At 42.7% G+C, this 24,583-nt stretch overlaps 1 long non-coding RNA gene across 1 annotated transcript in view; it reads left to right on the forward strand.

Annotated features, from left to right (window-relative positions):
- LOC117201768 (uncharacterized) overlaps positions 1-23,659 on the forward strand; it is a 112,280-nt gene extending 88,621 nt beyond the window's left edge. The window contains exon 3 of the long non-coding RNA XR_007475547.1: positions 20,721-23,659. This is a non-coding gene — a long non-coding RNA (uncharacterized LOC117201768). The remainder of the gene's footprint in view (positions 1-20,720) is intronic.
- The last annotated feature ends 924 nt before the right edge of the window (positions 23,660-24,583 follow it).

Here is a 24,583-nt window from a genome sequence, read left to right on the forward strand (position 1 = left end):
CCTTGTCAGAAGTTTTTGATCACAGTCAGTGTAGCCCCACGGAGTAAGGTGATCTGTCTTAGAACATCTTGATTGATTAGATGCACATGAGATCATGGATTATGAAATTTTAATGCTGGAAAGGATGTTAGGTATTGTCTAGTCTCGTTCAACCCTCTTGTTTTACAGATGAGAAAAGTCAGGCTTAGTGTGTGTAGGTGTCTTGTTTGAGAGCATGTGATGAGCCAGTGTCCAAGTCAGGACAAGAACTCAATGCTCTTTTCCCAATACCATGCTGACTAAATTATTTAATCGAGCCAATAAGTAAATTAAAACTGCTATAGATAAATAGTTACATTCATTAAAGTACATTCACAAAGCTTATGAGCTCCTTAGCCAAGACAGAAAAACTCCCAGGATGAGAAGATTCAGGTAGGGTCAAAGATTTTGAAAGGCAAAGATTTTAACTGGCAGAAAATTGGAAAAGCTCTTTGTTTCCAGTACATGATGCAGTGATTTTTTAAAAATTAGAAAATCAAATTAAGAAGGAAGTGTAGAATTTCAGAGGTTAGAAAACAAAATGTAGAAGCAAAAGGGAATTAAGCTTCAGACTCATAGTTCACAGAGTATTAGTCATGTTCTCTAGACTGGTCCATATGTGAATTCAGCTTCTTGATTAGTGTCGTGATCAGTGGCAGAGGAGTTCTAGAACCAGTACTGAAATGAATGTTGCACAGCTCACAACACGCTGGCAGAAATTATATGATGAGCTGATTTTCTGCTCAAATAAGATGGGCAGAAAAAAATGCTATTAGGACATAATAAAGGAGCTAATTGTGGCTTCTCTAATTGGTTTACAAAATAGCTTCGATTCTGACTTCTGAGCAGGTTGCCAGGAAACAGCAGACTTTGGCATTGTCGGGGTTGGAGGGAGTGGGTAAGAAGCAATGGTCTGCTTCATTTTCAGCAAAGGCAGAAGGCAGCTTGCAAAGTCAAGTTAAACTTCAAACAGCGATTCAGGACTAACAGGGGCTCTGGCTTCCAAAGGCATTATTGGACAAAAGGACTTCTTACAGTAGAGTGTGGTCATGTCACTGACTACAAACAATATCACTAACTCTATTATCTTCACCAATAAGACCGTGCCCTTCAATGTGTAATTCACAACCGATACTCCCAGCAGTGTCGTCTCTCTTGCCACACTCAAAGCGAATCCTTTGTTCCATTCCCACAAGGTTACTCAGGGTTCCTCAGTCAGGCTGTGACATTTTTGCCCTCATGCCTTTCCCTATTCCATCTAAATCTTCCTCATTTTTCTGGACCAGATAAAGTCTGCTCCTCTCTGGGAAGCCTTCTCATACTACTACCACTTTATCATTGAACAAAAGCCTAGCACTGTGCTAAGTGCTTTATAAATATTAATTCAATCCTTATAATAGCTTTAAGGGGTGGTTACTATTGTTACTGTCAAAGGAAGGCTCAGAGACAGGAGCATTTCCAAAAGGAAAGAAAAAGTTTACTTGCAAAGAATGCAGGAGAGTCAAACTTCAGAAGGTCTGGCACAGCAAACCCAAACACAGGGATTTAAACAGATAAAACCTACCAAGTTGCCAAGGTTACATATCTGTTCACAGTAAAAAACAGCTTTCTCAAGTGATTATCATATTCTCAAAAGTCATGATGTCTGTATAAAAAATAAATAAAATAAAATTCAAAAAAAAGTCATGATGTATTTTCAGACAACGTTGCATGAAATAGATAGAATTGCTTTTTTAAGGGAGTTTATGGGAAATAGTCAAGATTTCTTTATTTGGGGGGACAGAATCAGACATTTTTGGTTCATCTCGGAGTCAAAGTGGTTTTTGTTCATCTGACTATGAACCGTAAAGAATATAATCATGTTGAAAACAAGGCAAAGTATCAGTTTCTCCTTCTACATATCCCCCACCCCTATCTTGGCTCATTACAGATCAGGAAATGGAAGCAAAGAGAGGTAAAATAATTTGCTTCAGGTTGTAGGGGTGGCAGACGGTGGAGTGGATGTGAACACAGGTGGCCGGGTTCCACTGGATGACGATAGCTGCCCATTCTCAAGGGTACCTCCTTTCTCAGCAATTACTAGCCGCTTCCTGCCCATCCATTCATTTATCATTTAATGATTCATGGCCCTATACTATTGTTTCATTTTGCATATGTAGTTGTCTTATTTCCCCGCTGGCCTGAAGGACCCTTTCTAGCTGGGACTTTGTGATGCTGGCATCTGATAGCGCTACATACACAGTTGTTGTTCTATAAATATTTGAGAATGGTGAGTGACCCTCGGGCCCATTTCCACCTGTACAAGTTGGTGGGGGACTGCTCATTATTTATCAAACTTTACTCATACTCATGGTTATTGGAAATATATGCAGCATTATTTTGAACAAAAGCAAAATATTGAAAATTGAGATTTCTGTGAGGTTCCAGAAAAACTTGCTCTAGGCTTGGGAATGCCAAAACTTAAGGTATTTTTCTTCCCGTTTACATTGAAACACTTCCCAGGCCTTCTGAAATGTCACTGAAGGTCAAAATTTGAGGTGGCAGCAAAGAGCTGCTGTCATCCAAGGACATGGCTCCAGCCAGTTCCTATAGCAGTGACCGAGGAAAAATGGCTTAATCTTCCCAGGCTTTCCTTTCCTATAACACAAGCTTAAGAATCCATCAGTATAATGATCTCCCCGAAGAGTTGAGGTGAGAAATGTCAGAAATAAGCTTTTCAAGTGAAGGAGATTCACAGTAATAAACTTTTGCTTAAAAAGCCATCAATATATTTAACAGGCTAGAAAAATAACCACCTTTTCTTCTCCAGTGAAAAATAATGTGTCCTTAGCATTATCGAGAGCTGACTGCTGGTTAGGCATTCAGTATTTGTGGGTTATTTTATGACTGCATTTTAAATTCTTGCAATGAATGGTTTCTGTCACAAAGCTTGGCCCATCATCATACCACAGAGGTATCTCCAACAGTACCACCTTCATCTCTGTAGCTTAAAAAAAAATCTAACTTCCTCTAAGTATTTACATAGCGCATAGTATTCTTTCCTCTGCAAAATGTTGGCTTCGAAATGCATACTTTGGATGTCATTCTGTTGATGCAGAGAATTTTGTAATCTTATCTTAACATACTAGGATATGGTACTCCTTTCCCACTTGGATAATTTTCCCCAGTCAGTAGAAATCCCTTTTTATGAGAAGTAAAGTAAACCACACAGACTGTTCAGTTTCTCTCTGAACATATTATAGTAGCATGCTACCTAATTTTTTTTTTAAATAAACCCGGTTCTAAACAACACACAAGCAAACAAATAAAAAGAAAACTAATTATGGTACAAGGAAGCCACAAAAACAAGCCATCATTCTAGTTTGGGGTAAGTCAAGAGATGTGGCATTGTCAGCCAGTGAGAGAGTTGGTTCTAGGCTTAGGCAGTGATTGAAATCGTTCTGTTTTGCCATTGACTCTTGGTTTTGACCCTTATTTTTTCTTTATTTTTCCTCTTTCTCTTCAGGAACTGTTTCATGTTCCCTTATCCCGTGATCAAAAATTCTCCCAAATGTTCTTGGAACTAGGGTGTCTCAAGGCTGGGTTTTTTGGCTGCCCTCAGTCCTAGCTTGTTAAGTGTCTAGGCTCTGCTCAATTTCACAACTGGCCACTTGATTATGGCTCGAGCTGCTCCATGGAATCGGTCTGATGAGCCAGGACACTGCACATAGAGGGGACACAACGTGAGCACCCACAGAGAGGTTCAGTGGCAAGTGTTGTTCTGAGAACACTGTTAACCTTTCCATCTTCTTTTTTTAAATTAATTAATTAATTAATTAAATTCATTTATTGGCTGCGTTGGGTCTTCGTTGCTGTGTGCGGGATTTCTCTAGTTGCAGCAAGCGGGGGCTACTCTTCGTTGTGGTGCACAGGCTTCTCATTGCTGTGGCTTCTCTTGTTGCAGAGCACAGACTCTAGGCACGCGGGCTCAGTAGTTGTGGCTCGCGGGCTCTAGAGCACAGGCTCAGTAGTTGCGGTGCATGGGCTTAGTTGCTCCGCTGCACGTGGGATCTTCCCGGACCAGGACTCAAACCCGTGTCCCCTGCATTGGCAGGCGGATTCTTAACCACTGCACCACCAAGGAAGTCCCTATCCTTTCCATCTTCTAATAACAGATCCAGGCCTTGCCCAATCCCTTTAGCCACAATAACTCAGGCCTGGCCAGAGTACTCTGTTCCTTTGTTCAGGGATTGGCATATACCCAAGCAAGGAAAATCTGAGTGTTTCCCAGGACTCTTCTGTGGAGCCAGTAGAGAAGACTTTCCCCTTACTTTGAATCCCAACATGGAGAAAGCCTGACCATTGTAGGAGAGAATAAGACCAATTCACAGACAGAATCTGAATGGATAGAGGTAGAGGTTGAGAGCTGAGGGCTCCAGCTATGGTTGAGACCTACTCCACTCCTGAACACTTATGAGGCAATAAATTCCCATTTGTGTTAGCTGTTTGGAATTGGAAATCTCTCATCTGCAACAAGTTGAGTCATGACGAATAGGGGCATGAAGCCAGTCATTGCCTCAGTTTTGGTAGAGCTTAGTGGGAGAGTTCTAGAAACTGGAATACATGTGCTGAATGCTGTGATGGGGTCCTAGAGGAATTCCCAGTAGGGGAAACCACCCTAGTTTAGGATGTCAGGGAATGTTTTGCACAGCTACATCCTGAAGGATTGTGTAGGAATTAGGCAGGTGAATAGGGGCAAGAGTGTGAAAGCTCAGTGGAGAGAGAGTGGGGTAAAATGGAGAAAAGATACCATTTGCATATGGTTGAGTAGTGGGGAGAAATGAAGCTGAAGAGGCCGTTAATTGACCGGCCTTGGTGACAGATTTATGTCCTCTTTCTTCCAAATCCAATGATATGTTCAAGTGGTGGTCTTTATTCCTTTGCTTCATTTCTGGACCCTTTTCCACTTGGCTTTGAAGTGTTGGATGAGTTCTATTCCCTCTTCACTCATCATCAAAGCATTTTCTTAGCAAGGCTAAATGGCTTTCTCAATTCCTTTTTTTCCCTTCATTTATTCATTCTGGTTTCAAATTAGTTTTTATTTTTATTACAATTTTTTGTGCACATAAAGAGTCAATTCTACAAGACTTGTTACAAAAAGTACTGCTTTCCTCTGCATCGTATTTCTTTCCTTAGAGGCAACGACTTTCAAATCTTTAAGCTGCTTCTTTTTTTTGTTGTTTTGTTTTTTTGGCTGTGTTGCTGTGCGCGGGCTTTCTCTAGTTGAGGTGAGCGGGAGCTACTCGTCATTGCGGTGCGTGGGCTTCTCATTGCTGTGGCTTCTCTTGTTGCAGAGCACGGGCTCTAGGCACGTGGGCTTCAGTAGTTGCAGCACATGGGCTCAGTAGTTGTGGCACGTGGGCTCAGTAGTTGTGGCTTGCAGGCTCTAGAGCACAGGCTCAGCAGTTGTGGTACACGGGCTTAGTTGCTCCACGGCATGTGGGATCTTCCCACACCAGGGCTCGAACCCGTGTCCCCTGTATTAGCAGGTGGATTCTTAACCACTGCACCACCAGTGAAGTCCTAAGCTGCTGCTTTTAATATTTATCTTCCTATCTCTAAAAATTGTCATTTAGAGATGTTGTTTATATTGTTATTTCTTTGTATTCCCATTTTAGACATTATCCGTTGACTTCCTTCCATGAAAGGTAAAGATTTAATTCTCTTTCACCACTGCCCTCCACTACCATATATATTATATACATATATATATATATATATATACACACACACACACATACACACACTTCCCATCACACCATCCCATCTTGTTTAGAGGATGATTCCATCTTTTCATTATTATAACTATGTATATACTATTCACAGATGAGCCAGGGAGCATACTATGATTACCCTTTCTTGCAGAACTTTTTTTTTTTTTTTCCGGTACGCGGGCCTCTCACTGCTGTGGCCTCTCCCGTTGCGGAGCAACAGGCTCCGGACGCGCAGGCTCAGCGGCATCATGGCTCACGGGCCCAGCCGCTCCGCGGCATGTGGGATCTTTCTGGACCGGGGCACGAACCTGTGTCCCCTGCATCGGCAGGCGGACTCTCAACCACTGCGCCACCAGGGAAGCCCTCTTGCAGAACTTTTTATTTTCCCTGAGGTTAATAATTGTCTTTGAAAAAAATTGTTGTTGTTCCTTGGTTTTCTTTATACTTGTATTAAATCAACCACAAACTTTCCACAATTGTCTAAATCTCCTCACTTTCAACCTCATCTATCATTTTCATCTTCTTGAAGAAATCTTTCCCTGAGCTTTCCAACATGCTCCAGTCTGACTTGGTTGCTCTCTGTGCCTGCAGCACGGCTGTCTTCCCAGAATATCTCTGCACCATCATTCTAGAAAAACCCTTTGCCTTCCTCTTGACTCGGAACTTCTGTTTCTTGTAACTTCCCCTCCCATTGTTGACTCCTTGTTTTGGTGGCGTACATACTTCAGGAGCTTCCTGAGAAACTGTACGTAGGAGGGAAAATTTTGAGACCATTCATATCTAAAAATATCTTATTTTATGTTTATACTTAATTGATATATGAGATAGAATTTTGGTTTGAAAAATCATTTTCCCTCAAAATTTTGACAGCAATGCTTCATTTTATTCTGTCTTCCAGATGTTCTGATTCCTGATGATCTATGGCCTGTCTTCTTTGAAGATTTCCTCTCCTCCATTTTTTTTCTGTTCTTTCTTTATAGAAAACTTACTGTTCAAATATTAGACATTCTTGAATGATCTTTTTATTTTCTTATCTCCACACTCCTGTTTCCCATCTTTTTGTCATTTTCCTCTACTTTTGGGGAAATTTCTTCAACTCTTCTAAACCTCTCACTGGGATTTTCATTTCTGCTAATGGTTTCTAAATATTCTTATTTCACGAATGCAACATCTTCTTAACATTGTGAGGTTATTAATCATTGTTTTGCGATGTTTTATCTCTGCAGTTTCTGTTTCCTCCAAGTGTGTGTGTGTGTGTGTGTGTGTGTGTGTGTGTGTGCGTTGTGACCTGTTTTTCACACTGGGGATTTTCCTCAGATGCATGGTGAGCCTCAGAAGGCTTCTTATATTTAAGAGAGGCAGTCTTGCAGGTTGTTTGGAAACTCTGAGGGTGTGGGTGGGGCTTGTTTGTGGACTTCACCTATGACGATGACCGGCTGAGATGTGTGTTTGAGGAACACTAAAGCCTCAGTTCTTGACACTTTCCTGTTGGACTGGTTGGATTCTGTACAGAAGAAACCACTAACATTTTGTCTATAAGAATGATGCTGAGCTGAAAATATTCCCTTTAATCCTCTGAAAACAGTATTGCCAACCTTCCATGGCGCCTTATTGTCCAGATAATACACCTCCTACGAAGAGGGTAGGGAAGGGGCTCCAGGGGTTGAATAGCAACCTTCATCCAATCAACTGTTTTAGCCCATCTTCCTCTTCACTCTCAGTAGAACCTGAAGCCATCAGTTCTTAAAGCTTTTAGGACTTGGGGGAGCGCATGGAATTGTGTCTTTCCCCACTGCTGGCTTAGGGACTAGCATTCTCTGAAGTGCTAATTTAGTTACCACTTGTCCATCAGCTTTTCAGATGCCAAAATTTTCTTACTGTCATGGCCACTCCATTCTCTTTATCTATGTGAGTTTGTGCCTTAAACCAAAAATCCCTGTTATTGGGGTTTTAGGAGGCAGCAAAAGTAAATGCAGGGTTCAGTCTGCCCTCTTAATTTAGAAGTCACTCAACTAGGCTTCCTAGTTAACTCTTTGCTTCTCTGGACTTCTTTCCTATTTCCTTTCCTTGAAGGTCCACTATGATCCTTTTTTTTTTTTTTTTTTTTTTTGCGGTACGCGGGCCTCTCACTGTTGTGGCCTCTCCCGCTGCGGAGCACAGGCTACGGATGCGCAGGCTCAGTGGCCATGGCTCATGAGCCCAGCCGCTCCGCGGCATGTGGGATCTTCCCGGACCAGGGCACAAACCCGTGTCCCCTGCAACGGCAGGCGGACTCCCACTGCGCCACCAGGGAAGCCTATGATCCCTTTTTGCCTTGAGATTTTCTTATGGAATCTTTCAATATTAACAAGATGAAATCCAACAGGGGTAAACTTTAAGATTCTACACTCCGAATAAAAACCCTAATTAAACATGAGGTGGGGCAAATCACGAGTTAAAGGACAGGCAAAAAGTCTCAAATCCAAGCACACTGGGAAGTCAGGCCCAAAGGCCAGCACTCAGAACACTGTGATGGGAACCTCCTTCTGGGGCAAATCAGGAATTTAGGACGGTATGGGCATAAGCTTGAAAGTCACTTATCACTGTGATTATACCTGGTCAGAGAGGGGATCATATTCTTGGTAGGGTCTGCTGACCAAATTAGAGAATAGCTTTGAGAATGTCATACTTCCTCCTAATTGATCATCTAAGGAAAAAACTATATGGTGATACTCAACAATGCTTTGCAATTATAGAGCACTCCTGCCAGAAACACCAATTAATTCATTCCCTTAAATTTCAACTGGAGAAAACAGTTTCATTCTTGGAAGATAAAGGGCAGTTACAATTATAAGTTCCTATGCTGCAGTTTTAGGAACTGATGGGGCAAAGTTCAAAACAGCTTTTCCTGTTTGACCATCAGAAATGAACCAGCACCCCCTAACAGCAAGGTCCTGTTTTATCTTCTCCTTGTTCTTTCTCTGTAGGTAAAAGCAGAATAGCACCGATCTTTTTGTTTGTTTGTTTTATAAATTTATTTATTTATTTATTTGGCTGTGTTGGGTCTTCATTTCTGTGCGGGGGCTTTCTCTAGTTGTGGAGAGCGGGGGCCACTCTTCATCGCGGTGCGCGGGCCTCTCACTGTCGCGGCCTCTCTTGTTGCGGAGCACAGGCTCCAGACGCGCAGGCTCAGTAGCTGTGGCTTACCGGCCCAGTTGCTCCGCGGCATGTGGGATCTTCCCAGACCAGGGCTCGAACCCGTGTCCCCTGCATTGGCAGGCAGATTCTCAATCACTGCACCACCAGGGAAACCCGCACCGATCGTTTTGATTGGGCAAGGGTCAGGAGGTTACAGTAGAGAATAATAGTAAAAAAAGTAGACTAAATATTAATTTCTTCATGGGTAAGATGGGTGACCACAGATGAAATGCCCTGGAACCCATGACCAGGCCACTAGTCATCTAGTTGGAAATGACAGGCTACTATTAAAGTAAATCACACAGTGATGAAAGGAGACCAAAAAAGAAGCACTGAACTTCTTATTTATAAACCTTTTCATTTTCTTAGCTTAAGCTCATTTTAGGAAGTATAATTGTTCCTCTTGATCCAATCAAAGAGGAGTTTTTTTTCTTACATTTTTGGCAAGACATGAATATGATAACCTTATCCTAGGAGACTTCCTGATTATCTTTGAAATGAGAGAGAAGGGGAAAGCATAAGAGAATTACAAAAAAACCCCAATGGTTGGAAAAAACTTTTAGAGGTTATTTAATTTAACTCCCCTGAGTAGCAGCTTCACTTGAAACCTGAACTACTTCAGGAAAAGGAATTTCTTTTCTTAAAAACTCTCAGGGAAGGGCTTATAACCATTTTAGGCACTTAGGCAAGTACTTAAGTGTTGAGTTTCAGTTAAATTCATCCCGGTGTTTCTTGCTTCTTTAAAGGATTAAACCCAGAGGTAATCTGTAGAGCCCTTTTGGTTTTAAGTGATTCCACAGGGAAATTAATTCTTAAAGGGGAAGCTACAAGTTGTATTACTCAACTCCACCAAAAGTTTCATTTGGAACTCATCTTAATATTTGTAGTACACTTTAAACACCAGCCCTAGGGCATTCATTCAGCTGTGCATGGCAGGTACAGATGAGGAACCTGAGGTACAGAGAGCTCTGGTAACACTATTAGACAATCTTGCTTTTACAACAAAGATGATGCTTTCTTTCTGGGTAAAGATTTGTTTAGACAGTGGTTTTTGCAGATGGAAAATGAGTTCAAGAAGAGCCTCCATCCTTTCATTTGTTCCTTGTGATCAGAATCTAAGATGTAAACCTGGCAACGATGAGTGAGGCTTCGTGTATGCTGTGGCTTGGAATAAATTTATATTTCAGGGAATTTTTCATGATAAAGGTTGATAACTGACTTTGAAAAAATTTTTTAAAAATAGGAAGAAAATTGCCCTTGGGTTGAGAGTCCGCCTGCCAATGCAGGGGACACGGGTTCGTGCCCCGGTCCGGGAGGATCCCACATGCCGTGGAGCGGCTGGGCCCGTGAGCTATGGCCCGTGAGCCATGGCCGCTGAGCCTGTGTGTCCGGAGCCTGTGCTCCGCAACGGGAGAGGCCGCAACAGTGAGAGGCCCGCGTACCGCAAAAGAGTTGGAAAGTAGTAAAGGGTTCTTTTCTTGAAGATGGAAGCAAAACTTCAGGGAACACTTGGGTGAAGGCAAAATGTTGCAATTCCTTGTAAATCAGAATCTCTCAGAGAGCTCATTGCAGCTGTCTGAGTTCTGCTTCTTGCAAATTCCCTTGGGGGAGCGATATTTAACACTAACTATGTTCACCCTCTTTTAAGTGGGAGGAATAGTAGTTGAAATAATACCACTGGGGGCCCCAGCACCTTTAAATTAAATGCCCCACTCCCCATGGGTGTTTCTACTAAGAAACACACAGTTTTCTGTGCAAAAGTGTTTTAAATGTTCAGAAGGGAAAAGGTACATCTGCATTAAAAGGAAATCTCTGGAAGGGACAAAGGAGGAATAGCCCCCTGCTGCTGGATGTAAATTTCCTCCCTGGTACTCTTCATTCAAGCCCTACTTTCCCTGCCAATATCTGGATTATTTTTCTATATCTGCAACACCCTTTTCCCTCTGAGCCTATAAACATGTTCAAACTTTCTCCCATTTAAGAAAGCAGCTTTCTCCACACTGCATGTCTCTATTTTCTCCTTTACATCATTACTCAAAAGAGTAGCCTACAAAAAAAAAAAAAAAAGTAGGCGAACAGTGTTTGACACAGAGTAGGGCACATTATACTTTTAGAATATTTTTTGATGCAAGTTTTATAAAGACTTGTTTTGTCAAGAAAAATATTCTCTCCTTGAAAAGTAGGCTTTGATAAGGAAGGGAGGGGAGTTATGAGCTCTGGCAGTATTAAAACATGTCCTCCCAAATTCTTTGACCCTCCTCTAATTGAGAGGTGGGGTTCACGTCCCCTCTCTTTGAATCTGGGCTCTGTGACTGCTTGACCAATAAAGCATGGTAGAAGAGAATGGTACCAATCTCTGGGCCCAGGCCTTAAGAACCTGGCAGTTTCCACTTCCTGTCTCTTGGTTGCTTGCTCCCTCCTGGAACCCAGCCATCATGTGGTGACGAAGCCCAGGCCACACAGGGAGACTTTGCTTAGATATTCCAGCCTAAGCTTCCAGCTGGAGGTCCCAGCTAGCAGCCAGCATCTCTTGCCAAACGTGAGTAGAGATGACTCCAGGTGATACAAGCCCCACTCATTGAATCTTTGGGCCCAGGCATTCTGGAGTAGAGACAAGCCTCCCCTATGTGCCCGGTCAGAGTTTCTATCCCCTGGAGTTTATGGGTACAATAAAAAATGGTTATTTTGGTATTCCCTGGCAGTCCAGGGATTAGGACCCCGAGATCTCACTGCCGGGGGCCGGGTCAGTGAACTAAGATCCCACAAGCTGCGTGGCCAAAACAAGCAAAACAAAACAGGTTATTTTATGACATATAGGTTTTGAAGTGGTGTATTACAAAGCCCTAGATAACTGGAATTTAGCCTATCTGTTCCTTTCCTAATCCCATTTCCCTTAATCCTGGCTGGCAGGTAGAATTTCTTTAACTGGCCTGTTGTCTCTTATACTTCACATCTTCCGCCCTATCTTGCCTCTAGGCAGGGGTCACCAACCCAAAAATGAATGCAGGGTGTGTAGGGCAGAGTGCAGGAAGGATACAGACCATGGAATTTTCTGCGATGATGGAAATGTTCTAAACCTATGCTATCCAATACACCCTGTCCGGCACATGAAATGTGGCTAGTGCGATTAAGGAACTGAATTTTCTTTTCTTAAATTGAAGTGTAGTTGATTTACAATGTTGTGTTAGTTTCTGATGTACAGCACAGTGATTCTGATATATATATATTCTTTTTCATTATGGTTTATTACAGGCTATTGAATATAGTTCCCTGTGCTATAAAGTGGGACCTTGTTGTTTATCTATTTTATGTATAGTGGTTTGTATCTGCTAATCCTGAACTCCTAATATATCCCCCACCCGGAACTAATTTTAAATTAATTTTAATTTAAAATGTAAAAGCTACATAGAGCTAGTGGCTATCACATACACCAGAACAACTCTAGACATTAGGTGATAAGATGCTTGGACCAAGGATAACAACTGCCTAATTACATGGCTTTAGCATTTTTTAAATCAAAGTTTAATTCCCCTTAGATTTGTAAAGGATTCTTTTTTTAAAATTTATTTAATTAATTGATTATTTTTGGCTGCATTGGGTCTTCGTTTCTGCGTGCAGGTTTTTCCCTAGTTGCGGCGAGCGGGGGCTACTCTCCGTTGCGCACAGGCTTCTCATTTCGGTGGCTTCTCTTGTTGCAGAGCATGGGCTCTAGGCGTGCGGGCTTCAGTAGTTGTGGCACGTGGGCTCAGTAGTTGTGGCTCGCGGGCTCTAGAGCGCAGGCTCAGTAGTTGTGCACACGGGCTTAGTTGCTCCGTGGCATGTGGGATCTTCCCGGACTAGGGGTTGAACCTGTGTTCCCTGCATTGGCAGGCGGATTCTTAACCACTGCGCCACCAGGGAAGTCCCCCCCTTAGATTTTTAAAAATAGCACTAATGGTACTAAAAACAGCAGACCCTGCCCTGCCTTTTAATCTCACTCCCCAGAGTCACCCACTTTCCCTTCATTTAGGCTTTTCTTCTGGTACTTATCTCCATGCATAAAGAATATGCTAAACTGTTATTTTTTGATTTATTGATTTTGGACATTACCTATTGATTTTCTGTTATGATAGAGGAAGATTTAATGAATATTAGGGAAGGAAATAGAAAGTATTCAATCCTTTTAGCTTCGTAAATGTGGCACCATCTCTCACTTTATTAGATTCCTATTGCTATCTGTACAAATGACCACAGATGTAATGGCTTAAGACAATAAAACGTATTATCTTACAGTTCTGTAGGTCAGCAGTCTGACAAAAGGCCGACTGAAGTCAAGGTGCACTGTGTTGCTTTCTGGAGGCCCCAGGGGGAGAATCCTCCTCACCTTTTCCAGATTCTAAAAGCTGCTAGGACTCTTGGCTCGTGACGATTTGTGCTCGCAAAGCATGATATAAAGCTCATATAAAGACGTCCCTTTCCTCAATCTTTATAGCCAATGATGTTACATTTCTCCAACTATTCTTCTGTTGTCACATCTCCCTCTGACTTTGAACTTGGTTGAGAAAGTTTCTCTGATCTTAAGGACCATGTGGTTAGATTGTGCCCACCCAGGTAGTCCAGAATCATCTTCTCATCTCAAGGTCCTTAACTTAATCACATATGCAAAGTCCTTTTTGCTGTGTAAGTGTCCTGTGTTTATTCACATGCTCTGGTGATTAGGAGATGCACATGTTTGGGGGCTATTATTCTGCCCACCAAACTTACCTTGCCTCTTCTCTGTATTCAGGGTTGACATTTTGATGTGTAACCTTTTTTATTTATTTATTTATTTATTTATTTATGGCTGTGTTGGGTCTTCGTTTCTGTGCGAGGGCTTTCTCCAGTTGTGGCAAGCAGGGGCCACTCTTCATCGCAGTACGTGGGCCTCTCACTATCGCGGCCTCTCCCGTTGCTGAGCACAGGCTCCAGATGCACAGGCTCAGTAGTTGTGGCTCACGGGCCTAGTTGCTCCGCGGCATGTGGGATCCTCCCAGACCAGGGCTCGAACCCGTGTCCCCTGCATTGGCAGGCAGATTCTCAACCACTGCGCCACCAGGGAAGCCCGATGTGTATGTAACCTTTTAAAACACTGTGCTGGTGGCTTTTTAAAGTCATCAAGCTGGTTCCTTGTGCACTTTACTGCGTTATGTATTTTGCTGTGCAGAGCATAAAAAGAAAAATCGAGTCTGCAGGACCTGTGTAGAGACAGGCCTCCAGTCTGTAAGGGTTGCACCAGAGGTACTGTAAAGGTTTGTCTCAGTGCTTTCTCATTGATGGTCAAATGAGTCCTGTTTCTCAAGACTCCTTGAGGGCAGAGACTAGTCTCCATTGTAAACCAGTGCTTGGTACCTACTGAGTGCTCAGAAGATACTGACCACATGAATGAAGGATCTCTTCCTGACAGTGGAGAGCCCAGATTGAAGCCATTTCCCTGGGTTTACAGTCCTTGCCATGTGTGACCTGGAGCATCAGTCTCTAGGACCTATCATGACCTTGTAGAAGGGCATTTGACCTTATAGCTCATCAAGGACTGCTCCCAATGCACTCTTGCTTCCAGGCTGCAGGAGCCTGATGACTGGTTCAGTGTGGTCTCTGATGTACTTATGTCTGCCTGGTACCCTCTCCATCAAAATCGGGGTACTTTGCCTTCTTCCCACCAGTACTGTCCTACCACCAAGTACTAGAATCTGCCCAAGAGGCACAGTCTAGTGGTTGGTGCAACCATCTGACAATTACCGGATGTTAACTCCCTGGATTTCTGACTATTACAGGTAGGGTTCCACCTGCCTATCAGGGCACATGACATATCATGTTAGTCACAGATACTAGCTGTGACCTGTATATCACCTAAGTCAATGCTCTGCCCTTCCTGGAGACTGTCTTCTCTTAGACCAGATGCTGTCCAAATGCTGCCATACTCCAGCTGACAGATCCAGTTTAGATCTGGGGCCTCCCCATCTGCCCATCCTGCTGCTGTGCCAAAGCCTAGAGCTCAGAGTGATAGAAATGTGACTACATGCAAAACAGGTGCAGCCCTGAGCATGACTCAAGTGTATGGAAACAAAGATGCCCAAATGGGATGGTGTTAAGTTTAAATGTTCTATTTTGGTGACTCATTTGTGGGTTATACATAATTGGAGAACAAATGGAACAGTGTCATCAGGAATGGTGAAGCTGATTTCATAAGCTTCCAACAGTTTTATTATTTCCAGGTCATTGTAAGTTTCTCTCCCTCTGGGAGGTTGAAGGGACTGGGTCTCCCCTCCCTCTCCATTACACATTCCCTACACTTTGCTTATGGGTTTCTGCATCCAGAGTGGGTTTTGAGTGGTATTAGTCAGAAGGTGTCACAGGCATCCATGCTTCTGCTTGACAGAGCAATCTGTTTTCAGCTTGAACTCCGTTCTATAATTTGCTTTTCCTGCCCAAAGTAGTGGAATAAAAAATACCCCTCCTGTTGCCCCAAGGAGGACAGGGCAGGGGACAGAATGGTGGAACTCAGTGGTTGCTGCCAGGGAATTATAGACATGCAGGGTGGAGGGAGACAGAACCTGTGACGAGCTGTGGGTGTTTTGTACGACGCGTGTGAGGGAAGAACCATCCCATCTGGGACTTCAGCTGAACTCTGAGTTGGTGTGGAACAAAGTGAGGGGAGAGCCAGTGCCTCCTCTCCTGTAGAAGAGGCTCAAGGGAAAAGGATGGGGGAGGCATGCATGGAAGGAGGTCTAGAGACCCCGAAAAGCAAGGGGGAAATGCAAGACGAGGCACGTTAACGTCAGAGTTCATCGCTGCCAACTTCATGTAGATTTCATTCCACAGTGTGAGTTCGTTCATGGTCTTGGCTGTCTTTACAAGCCTGAGTTAAAGCCCCCATCCAGTGCTGGTGTACAGAGTGGAAGGTGGAAAAAACGACTGGGGTCAGAGCAGGGGATGAGGCCCTTCCTCTGCCCTTAAAGTCTTCATAGCCTTCTCTGGCATGTGATGGTTAGGGAGATACCCAGACTTACCATGGTATCCAATCCTAGCGCTAAGAGTAGGCACAGCAGATAAATGCTACTCCTGACAAGATGCTGGCTTAGCAAGGGCTCCTTGTGTCTGGATGTCTGGTAGTAGCGCAACAGTTAAAAGCATCAGTGCTGGAGTCAGATAGACCCGATTAATTCCCGGCTCCTCCATGGAGTAGTTTTGTGACCTTGTGAAATGTATTTACTGCCTCTGTGCCTCAGTTTCTTCATTTGTAAAAATGGCCATAATAATAGTACACATCTCATAGGACTGTCGAGAACCAAATGTCCCAATACCGTTAAAAGATTAACTCAGTGTTTCATACACATCACACATAAACACTTACTACTCATCAACTATTATTATTTGTGATCATTGAACAGCACACCCTCCCTTGAACTGAATGTGTAGAATAATTCGGAATTAATTAGGAGAATCTATGAAGCAAATCAATGCCTTCTTTCTGGTTAGAGAGTAACCTAGCGAGGGCCACCTAGAAAAATAATCTAACCCCCCAATGGTCGACCAGTATTATTCTCAACTTAAAAATGCTTTTGCTATAAGAGCTACATGTAAACTCTTCTCTTCTCTTACTTGCATGAAAAACCTATCAAAAGAAAGAAGTGGAAGACCTGATTCTTGAATGTTCTTCTATTTTTGTGTTTCCTCTTTTCTCTTTCTTTTTTTTCTTTTTTTGTGGTACGCGGGCCTCTCACTGCTGTGGCCTCTCCCGTTGCAGAGCACAGGCTCCGGACGCGCAGGCTCAGCGGCCATGGCTCACGGGCACAGCCGCTCCGCGGCATGTGGGATCTTCCCAGACCGGGGCACGAACCCGCGTTCCCTGCATCGGCAGGCGGACTCCCAACCACTGCGCCACCAGAGAAGCCCCTTCTCTTTCTTTTTAAAGAAAAAAATTCAAATTTACAGAAGAGTTCAAGAATAATACAGAGAACTCCCACATTTTCTTTATCCCAATTTTTCACGTTTTGCCACATTGGCTTTATCACTGTTCTCTCTCTGTATGTTCACATTATTTTGTTCACTAAATTATTTGTGCCCTTTTGCTTCAGAATACTTTAGCAGGTATCTACTAAGAACAAGGACATTCTCTTGTATATCAATAGTTTATTTATAAAATTCAGGAAGTTTAACCTTGATATACTATTACCTAATACTATACAGTCCATATTCAAATTTTGCCACTTGTCTCAATAATGTCCTTGAAATGACTCTTTAGCCTCCTTCGATCTGCAACAAACCCCTCAGCCTTTGCTATCTTTCATGACTCTGCCATTTTTAAAAAGTATCTGTCCGTAGTTTTGTAGAATGTCTTTCGATTTGCGTTTGTTTTATGTTTTCCCATGGTTAGTTTCATTTTTAGAAGAACAGCACAGAAGTGGTGGTGCACCCTTCCAGGTGCATTACCCTGGGAAACTCAGACTGTCACTGTGTTCCACCAGTGGTGAGGTTAACTATTTCTGGTGTTTTAATCACTGACAAGCACAGTAAACACTGAGGGAACAATGAATAACTAATGTGTTGGAACCCAGTTAAGTGGAGGACTGCTCAGACTAATGCCATACATTTTCTGAAGTTTTTTGTGTCTCTGTTTTCAAGTTTCTTTTTGTCCACATCTTCTAATTTTCAATTAGTTTGGAAAAAGCAAACAATTGTAGTGCTGTAACAAGACGGATTTAGGGAAAGAGGGTTTGAAACAATTTGAGGCTGGGAGGAGATGAACTGCAGGGCTGATGGGCGCCCCACTTTTGAGTAGAGAGGGCGAGCTTTGGTCCTGGGACTCATCAAAGCCATAGATGGACCTGAAGATTGGAAGAAGGGGCCTGACATCCCCACCACACACACACTCACCTCTCCCGACTTCATATCTTGTATGACTGGTACTTGCCATCCTGCTTCATACTTCCGGTCTTTACACAAGTGTGCTGGATCAGTTGGACGAGAAGCGAAGGGACTGACGTTTATTGAGCTCCTGCTATGACCCATGTACTTTCATGATGCAGAATGGAAAGTTGAGTAATCAGGAAGTAGAGGTCATCAGAAAGAGTAATCAAACAAAAGCTAAGGTAGTCAAGTGTCCACATTCAGAAGTTCCTTTCCAGAGAGACTTTCCTTACCTTTTTAAAGTCTTTCAAATATCATAGCAGAACTTGTCACCTGGTGGGAGGGGGCTGTCCTTTCAGGCAGATAGAGCTCTCCGGGGAGAGTACTAATAACAACAGTAACAGAAATAGGCCTGAGATTAAATGCTGCTCTTTTTATTACCCAGACTATCCCAAAGGATAATCAAGAGTTGACAATGATTAGAATAATGTTCTATAATGATTGGGCCATTTAAAAAAAGAACAGTGAAACATAATATGTATTTATCTTTGTGAATCAAGTGCTACTTTATTATGTTTATTGTTTAATAATAAAATATATTGCTGTGTTTCTGGAGGAGAATTGGAGAATGTGCTGCGGTGAAGGGGTGGTTTTCCTGTCATTAAGGACTGAATCTTGATCGCTCACGTGCAGTAGTATGTGGTATTTCCAGAGGAAAGATGATAAAGAGAGATATTATATTGATTGAGGGTGACAGAAGGCGTGACTAAGAACCCTGACAAAGATGAGAGGAAGTAGTACGATTTGTAGGAAATTGTGATGATAAACCAGGAGCCAGTAAGGTGCTTTTGTGTGCATGTAAAGCTGGCCAATAAATGGTGGTCAATCCAAGTCCTACTTAGTTTGTCTTGCTACATCTGAACTCCAGGAATCAATTGAGGTGTAATTTTATGATACAGCCGCCAGGTGGCCTTGAATTCCCTTGGGTGTGCACCGGCCAAGTCTAGCTGGCCAGTTGGACTGCCTGGGTGCCAAAGGTGGGATATCAGTAGCCCGATCGAGGTATTCTTTCCTCTGCCGGTACTGACCTATTACTGTGCCCATCTGCCCCTCCTTGTTCTGCCTTAATGCTTGCCAGATGGATGTGCTCTTTTCTGAGAATTGAAGCAACCATTCAACCCAAGCCTAATGAAGACTTCATTATAAACTGTTTCCATTCCTCCAAATTAACTTTTTTAAATCTTTGATAATGCCTCTACACAGGCTTTATATAACAAGTTTTTATCTACTATTTGGTGTTCTGCTTTTAATTCAATGTTATTTCACATATTAGAATTAGTATAGTCTACATACATATATTTTAGAAAGCTAAATATTGTTTCAGTGCATTTCACATGTTTTCATTATTATAAATAGCATGGGTAGGAGCATGAGGCTTTTTGATCCAAAATAGAAATAAAAGATAAAGAATGATTTTACAGGTTTTTTTTGCGGTACGCGGGCCTCTCACTGTTGTGGCCTCTCCCGTTGCGGAGCACAGGCTCCGGACGCGCAGGCTCAGTGGCCATGGCCCATGGGCCCAGCTGCTCCGCGGCATGTGGGATCCTCCCGGACCGGGGCACGAACCTGTGTCCCATGAATCGGCAGGCGGACTCTCAACCACTGCGCCACCAGGGAAGCCCTATATATCAATTTTTAAAACCCGATAAAACACAAAGGACAAGAATAGATATTTCTTATGTAGAATAGATAAATCCATAGACAGAACACAGACTAGTGGTTGCCAGGGGTGGCTTGAGGGGAAGGGGAGTGAGGACTACTTAATGAGTATGGGATTTCTGTCTGGGGTGATGAAAATGTTTTGGAACGCGACAGAGGTGGGGTTGCACAATATTGTAAATACACCAAATGCCACTGGATTTCTCACCTTAAAATGGTTAATTTTGTGTTATGTGAATTTCACATCAATAAATTCTTTTTAAAACAAAAGAATAGATATTCCTCAGAAGAGAAAAAACAGGTGGCTTCTTAATTTATCAAAAAATACTTGACCTTACTTATAATGTTAAAATTGCAAATTAAAAATTCTCTGGGGCAAAAGTGGCAATAGCTATCAAATTTCAAATTCAGATACTCTGACCCAGCAATTCCTCTTCTAACATTTATCTGGCAGACACACTTGCAAGTGGATGCAAAACATAAATACCAGGATATTCACTGCACTACTATTTGTAGTAACAGAAGTTTGGAAATCACATGAATGCCCATCCAAAGGAGATTGTTTAATAAATTATGATACAGCCATGCAACGAAATGCTCTGCAGCTGTTAAAACAATGAGACAGGTCATACACCTTGATATGGAAAGATTTCCAATATATATCATAAAATTTAAAAATAAGCAAGGTAGGGCTTCCCTGGTGGCGCAGTGGTTGAGAGTCCGCCTGCTGATGCAGGGGACACGGGTTCGTGCCCTGGTCCGGGAAGATCCCACATGCCGCGGAGCGGCTGGGCCCGTGAGCCATGGCCGCTGAGCCTGCGCGTCCGGAGCCTGTGCTCCGCAACAGGAGAGGCCACAACAGTGAGAGGCCCGTGTACCACAAAAAAAAAAAAAAAAAAAAAAAAAAAAAAAAAATAAGCAAGGTACTAAAATCGTATATATGTAGTTATCTCAGTGTTTAAAAAACAAAAGCACATATATAAATGTATAAATACAAATACATACACATTGTTTATATGTTGACTATATCTGGGAAATATAAAAAAACCAAGAACAGTGGTTGGTTCTGGCAGAAGAAATTGGGAGACTTGGTGAAGGGTGGACACCTCCTTTTCACTTATAATCTATTGATCATTTTGGATTTTATTAGCCTACTTGAAAGCAATTAATTATTTAATTTCCAAACAGCTTCCTCGGGACCTCCCTGGTGTTCCAGTGGTAAAGAATCCGCCTTCCAATGCAGGGGACGCGGCTTCCATCCCTGGTTGGGGAACTAAGATCCCACATGCCCCTGGGCAACTAAGCCCATGTGCCACAGCTATTGAGCTTGCACACCTCAATGAGAGAGTCGGCAAACTACAGAGTCCATGTGCCCTGGAGCCCGCGCGCCACAACTAGAGAGAGAAAACCCGCACACCACAACTAGAGAAAAGCCTGAGCCACAATGAAAGATCCCACATGCCTCAACGGAGACCCTGCGTGCTGCAACTACGACCCAATGCAGCCAAAAAAAATAAAGAAAATAAATAAATAAATAATTTTAAAATTGATGATCATCTGATTTAAAAAAAACCCAGCTTCTTCACAAGAAAAATGCAACAAAAATTTTGATGAAAATCGGGAAAATAAGGTGAAAAACATAACTTACCAACAAAATATTAAAAAAAACAAAGTTGGTGCTCAGATTTCCCGTGACGAGTGGTCAGAGGTGGTGAGTCGTTTTCAGACAAGTAAATAGAAAACAGGTAATCACTGCAGGGGAGGGCCAACGTGTGTTACTAATGAAAGAAGTAAAGATTCGGGCAAAGCAGAAAACATTATACTATCAATGATGAAAACCAATAAACCTGAAACTTTTGAAATGGTTCTATCATTCGAACGGAGTCTGAACACTTTTCCCTAAACATTGTTGATATGTATCAGCTGAAATACATTTAAGTTCTCATCCTACCTAATCTTTCAGAAGGAACAAGTTCACAGTCAATTGAATAGAGAAGGTGGCAAGTCATACATAAAGTGGGGAAGGTGAGGGAGCATATTTCAACTTCTCAAAATACCAGCAACTTATTTTTTATTAGGAGTTAGAGGCTTTAGGAAAAGTGACAATTGAAAAAAAAATATTTTTTTCTTGTAAAGTCATGTGGGAATATATAACAAGAATTTTTTTTTCTTTTTTTGGGGCACGCCACGCAGCATGCAGGATGTTAATTCCCCCACCAGGGTTTGAACCTGCACCTCCTGTAGTGGAAGCACAGAGTCCTAACCACTGGACTGTCAGGGAAGTCCCTACAGCAAGAATTGTAGGCCTTCCCTGGTGGCACAGTGGTTGAGAATCTGCCTGCCAATGCAGGGGACACGGGTTCGAGCCCTGGTCCGGGAAGATCCCCCATGCCGCGGAGCAGCTAAGCCCGTGCGCCACAACTACTGAACCTGTGCTCTAGAGCCCGCGAGCCGCAACTACTGAGCCCACGTGCCACAACTACCGAAGCCTGCGCGCCTAGAGCCGGTGCTCCACAACAAGAGAAGCCACCGCAGTGAGAAGCCCGCGCACCGCTACGAAGAGTAGCCCCCGCTCGCCGCAACTATAGAAAGCCCAGATGCAGCAACGAAGACCCAATGCAGCCAAAAATTAAAAATAATTAATTAAATAAATAATTAATTAATGGGCCCGTGGGCCATGGCCGCTGAGCCTGCGCGTCCGGAGCCTGTGCTCCGCAACGGGAGAGGCCACAACAGTGAGAGGCCCGCGTACCGCAAAAAAAAAAAAAAAAGAAAAAAAAATTGATATATAGGAGTTCTTTAAATAGTAAAAAAATGAGCTCTTTGTCATATGTGTTATAAATATTTTCTTTGGTTTTTCGCTTGTCTTTTGTCTTTGTTCATCATATTTTCCTGCAGAATTTTAATATTTATGAAATTAAATATGTGCAATTAAAATACATATGTACATTTATATGTATATATATTATGTATATCATGAGTTTATATTACCATCCAAATCTGACATCACAAATTTTTTCCCCACCTTATCTTATTCCCTATTGTATCTTCCTTTTCCTAAAGAAAACCTTGTTCCCTGGAACATTAATGAATTTACCCATTACCCTACAATATACACAAGATAGTTTTGGAGCTATATCACCAATGCAACTACTAAAAATAAACCTATAAATTTCAATATTTCTTTCTAGTTCTTTTTGTCCTTACAATATGTCCCACTAATGGTATATTGTGTTAGTAATTTCTTTTAATAAGTTCCTTTCTCTGTGTCCAATAGAATCTCTTTTTTTTCTTTTTTTAACATCTTATTGGGGTATAATTGCTTTACAATGGTATGTTAGTTTCTGCTTAGAATCTCTTTTTGAAAATGTAATTTAATTCATCGATCTTTTTAAAAAATGGTATCTGGGTTTTGTGTCACACTTAGGATAGCTTCTTCCACTAAGATTATGTAGAACTTTCCCCGTGTTTCTTTAAATACTTTTAATTTTTTATTTTGCATCCAACTGCTATAAGGAATACAAAATTTAATAGACTAGTAACAGAGGAGAAAAGAGAATTTAAAAAACAATTACTGGGACTTCCCTGGTGGTGCAGTGGTTAAGAATCCACCTGCCAATGCAGCGGACACGGGTTTGAACCCTGGTCCAGGAAGATCCCACATGCTGCGGAGCAACTAAGCTCATGCACCACAACTACCGAGCCTGTGCTCTAGATCCCGCAAGCCACAAGTACTGAAGTCCGCGCACCTAGAGCCCGTGCTCCACAACAAGAGAAGCCACCGCAGTGAGAAGCCCGTGCACCGCAATGAAGAGTAGCCCCCACTTGCCACAACTAGAGAAAGCCTGTGTGCCTCAACACACACACACACACACACAAACAAAACAAAACAAACAGTTACTAATAGCTACAAAGTATAGACAAGACAGACTTCCGGTCTTGCAGAACCAAGATAGTGATGACGTGAGCAGAGCAGGGATCTGGGCTGGGGAAGCAGGTTCCCCTGCCAGGAGTAGGAGGATAGGGAAAGAGCTCTGTCTCAGGAATGGATCAGGCCTGGGAAACGTGACACTATGATAACACAGGTGTGACTTCTAAGCATTCTGATGTGTAAAAGGATTTTGGGGGGGAGGCGGGGGGGGGTTGTCATTGATGGGAACCCAGCAGGTCACACAAATGGCACCTCTGAGAGGTCCTTGAGTTCAGGGCTCAGCTCAGTCCTTGGATTTTTAGGTCCAGCCTCTGGATTTTCTTTGTCTACCCAGTGATAGTCTCATGCCTGTTAAGCTGACAGCAGACTGACTTGTTCATTAGAATTCCAGCAGAAGGATTTGCACCAGGGGTTTCCCTTTGCAGTGACCAGGATGCGTGAGTCTCCAAGCCATGCCTGTGGGAGCAGAGCTATCATTTGTAGTAGAAGGGCTCTTGGGTGACTGCATTATTAGTCAGAAGGCTGTTTCCTATGAATAGAGTATCAACAAGAAAGCATTACGGCCGTGGGGAGCTCTTCGCCTATGTTCCTGTAAAGCCTGATGAAAAATCCCTTCTCTTCATCAGAGGATACTTCTCCTGTGACAGGGCTGTTTGTCCAGTGACCCCAGGTGAAGGGTCTTGGATAGAAACAGATGCTATTGGTTTCTTTTGTCTCCCTGAACCCATTCTTTCTCCCTAACTCACCTCCTCTCTGACACTTTCTTCTTTAGATGGTTTTAGTATCACTGATTGAAGCTACCATCAAAGGCTATTTTTGTTAGCCCGGCAGATGCTGCAGGTCAAGCTTTCCAGAATTCCAGGGGTGGATTACTGTCTCAGCTAATAATGTTTACGAAATCAGGAGTTTGGGAAGGATTTCAGCTACCCTGAATTTTTTCCAAGTTGACTAATCTGTTATTTGTGCTGGGAAATCAGCATGACCCCCTTTCCCAGCAGCCTTGACTACTCTTCTTTCTGCAGCTCCAGTAAGAGGGGATAAGCCAGACTGGATGGAACATTCTGGCTTCTACTCCAACTCCTACAGCACGCCTTGGATTCCCCTCCACTGATTTCCCATT

The sequence above is a fragment of the Orcinus orca genome, chromosome 1, assembly GCF_937001465.1.
Source record: "Orcinus orca chromosome 1, mOrcOrc1.1, whole genome shotgun sequence".
Lineage (NCBI taxonomy): Eukaryota > Metazoa > Chordata > Mammalia > Artiodactyla > Delphinidae > Orcinus > Orcinus orca.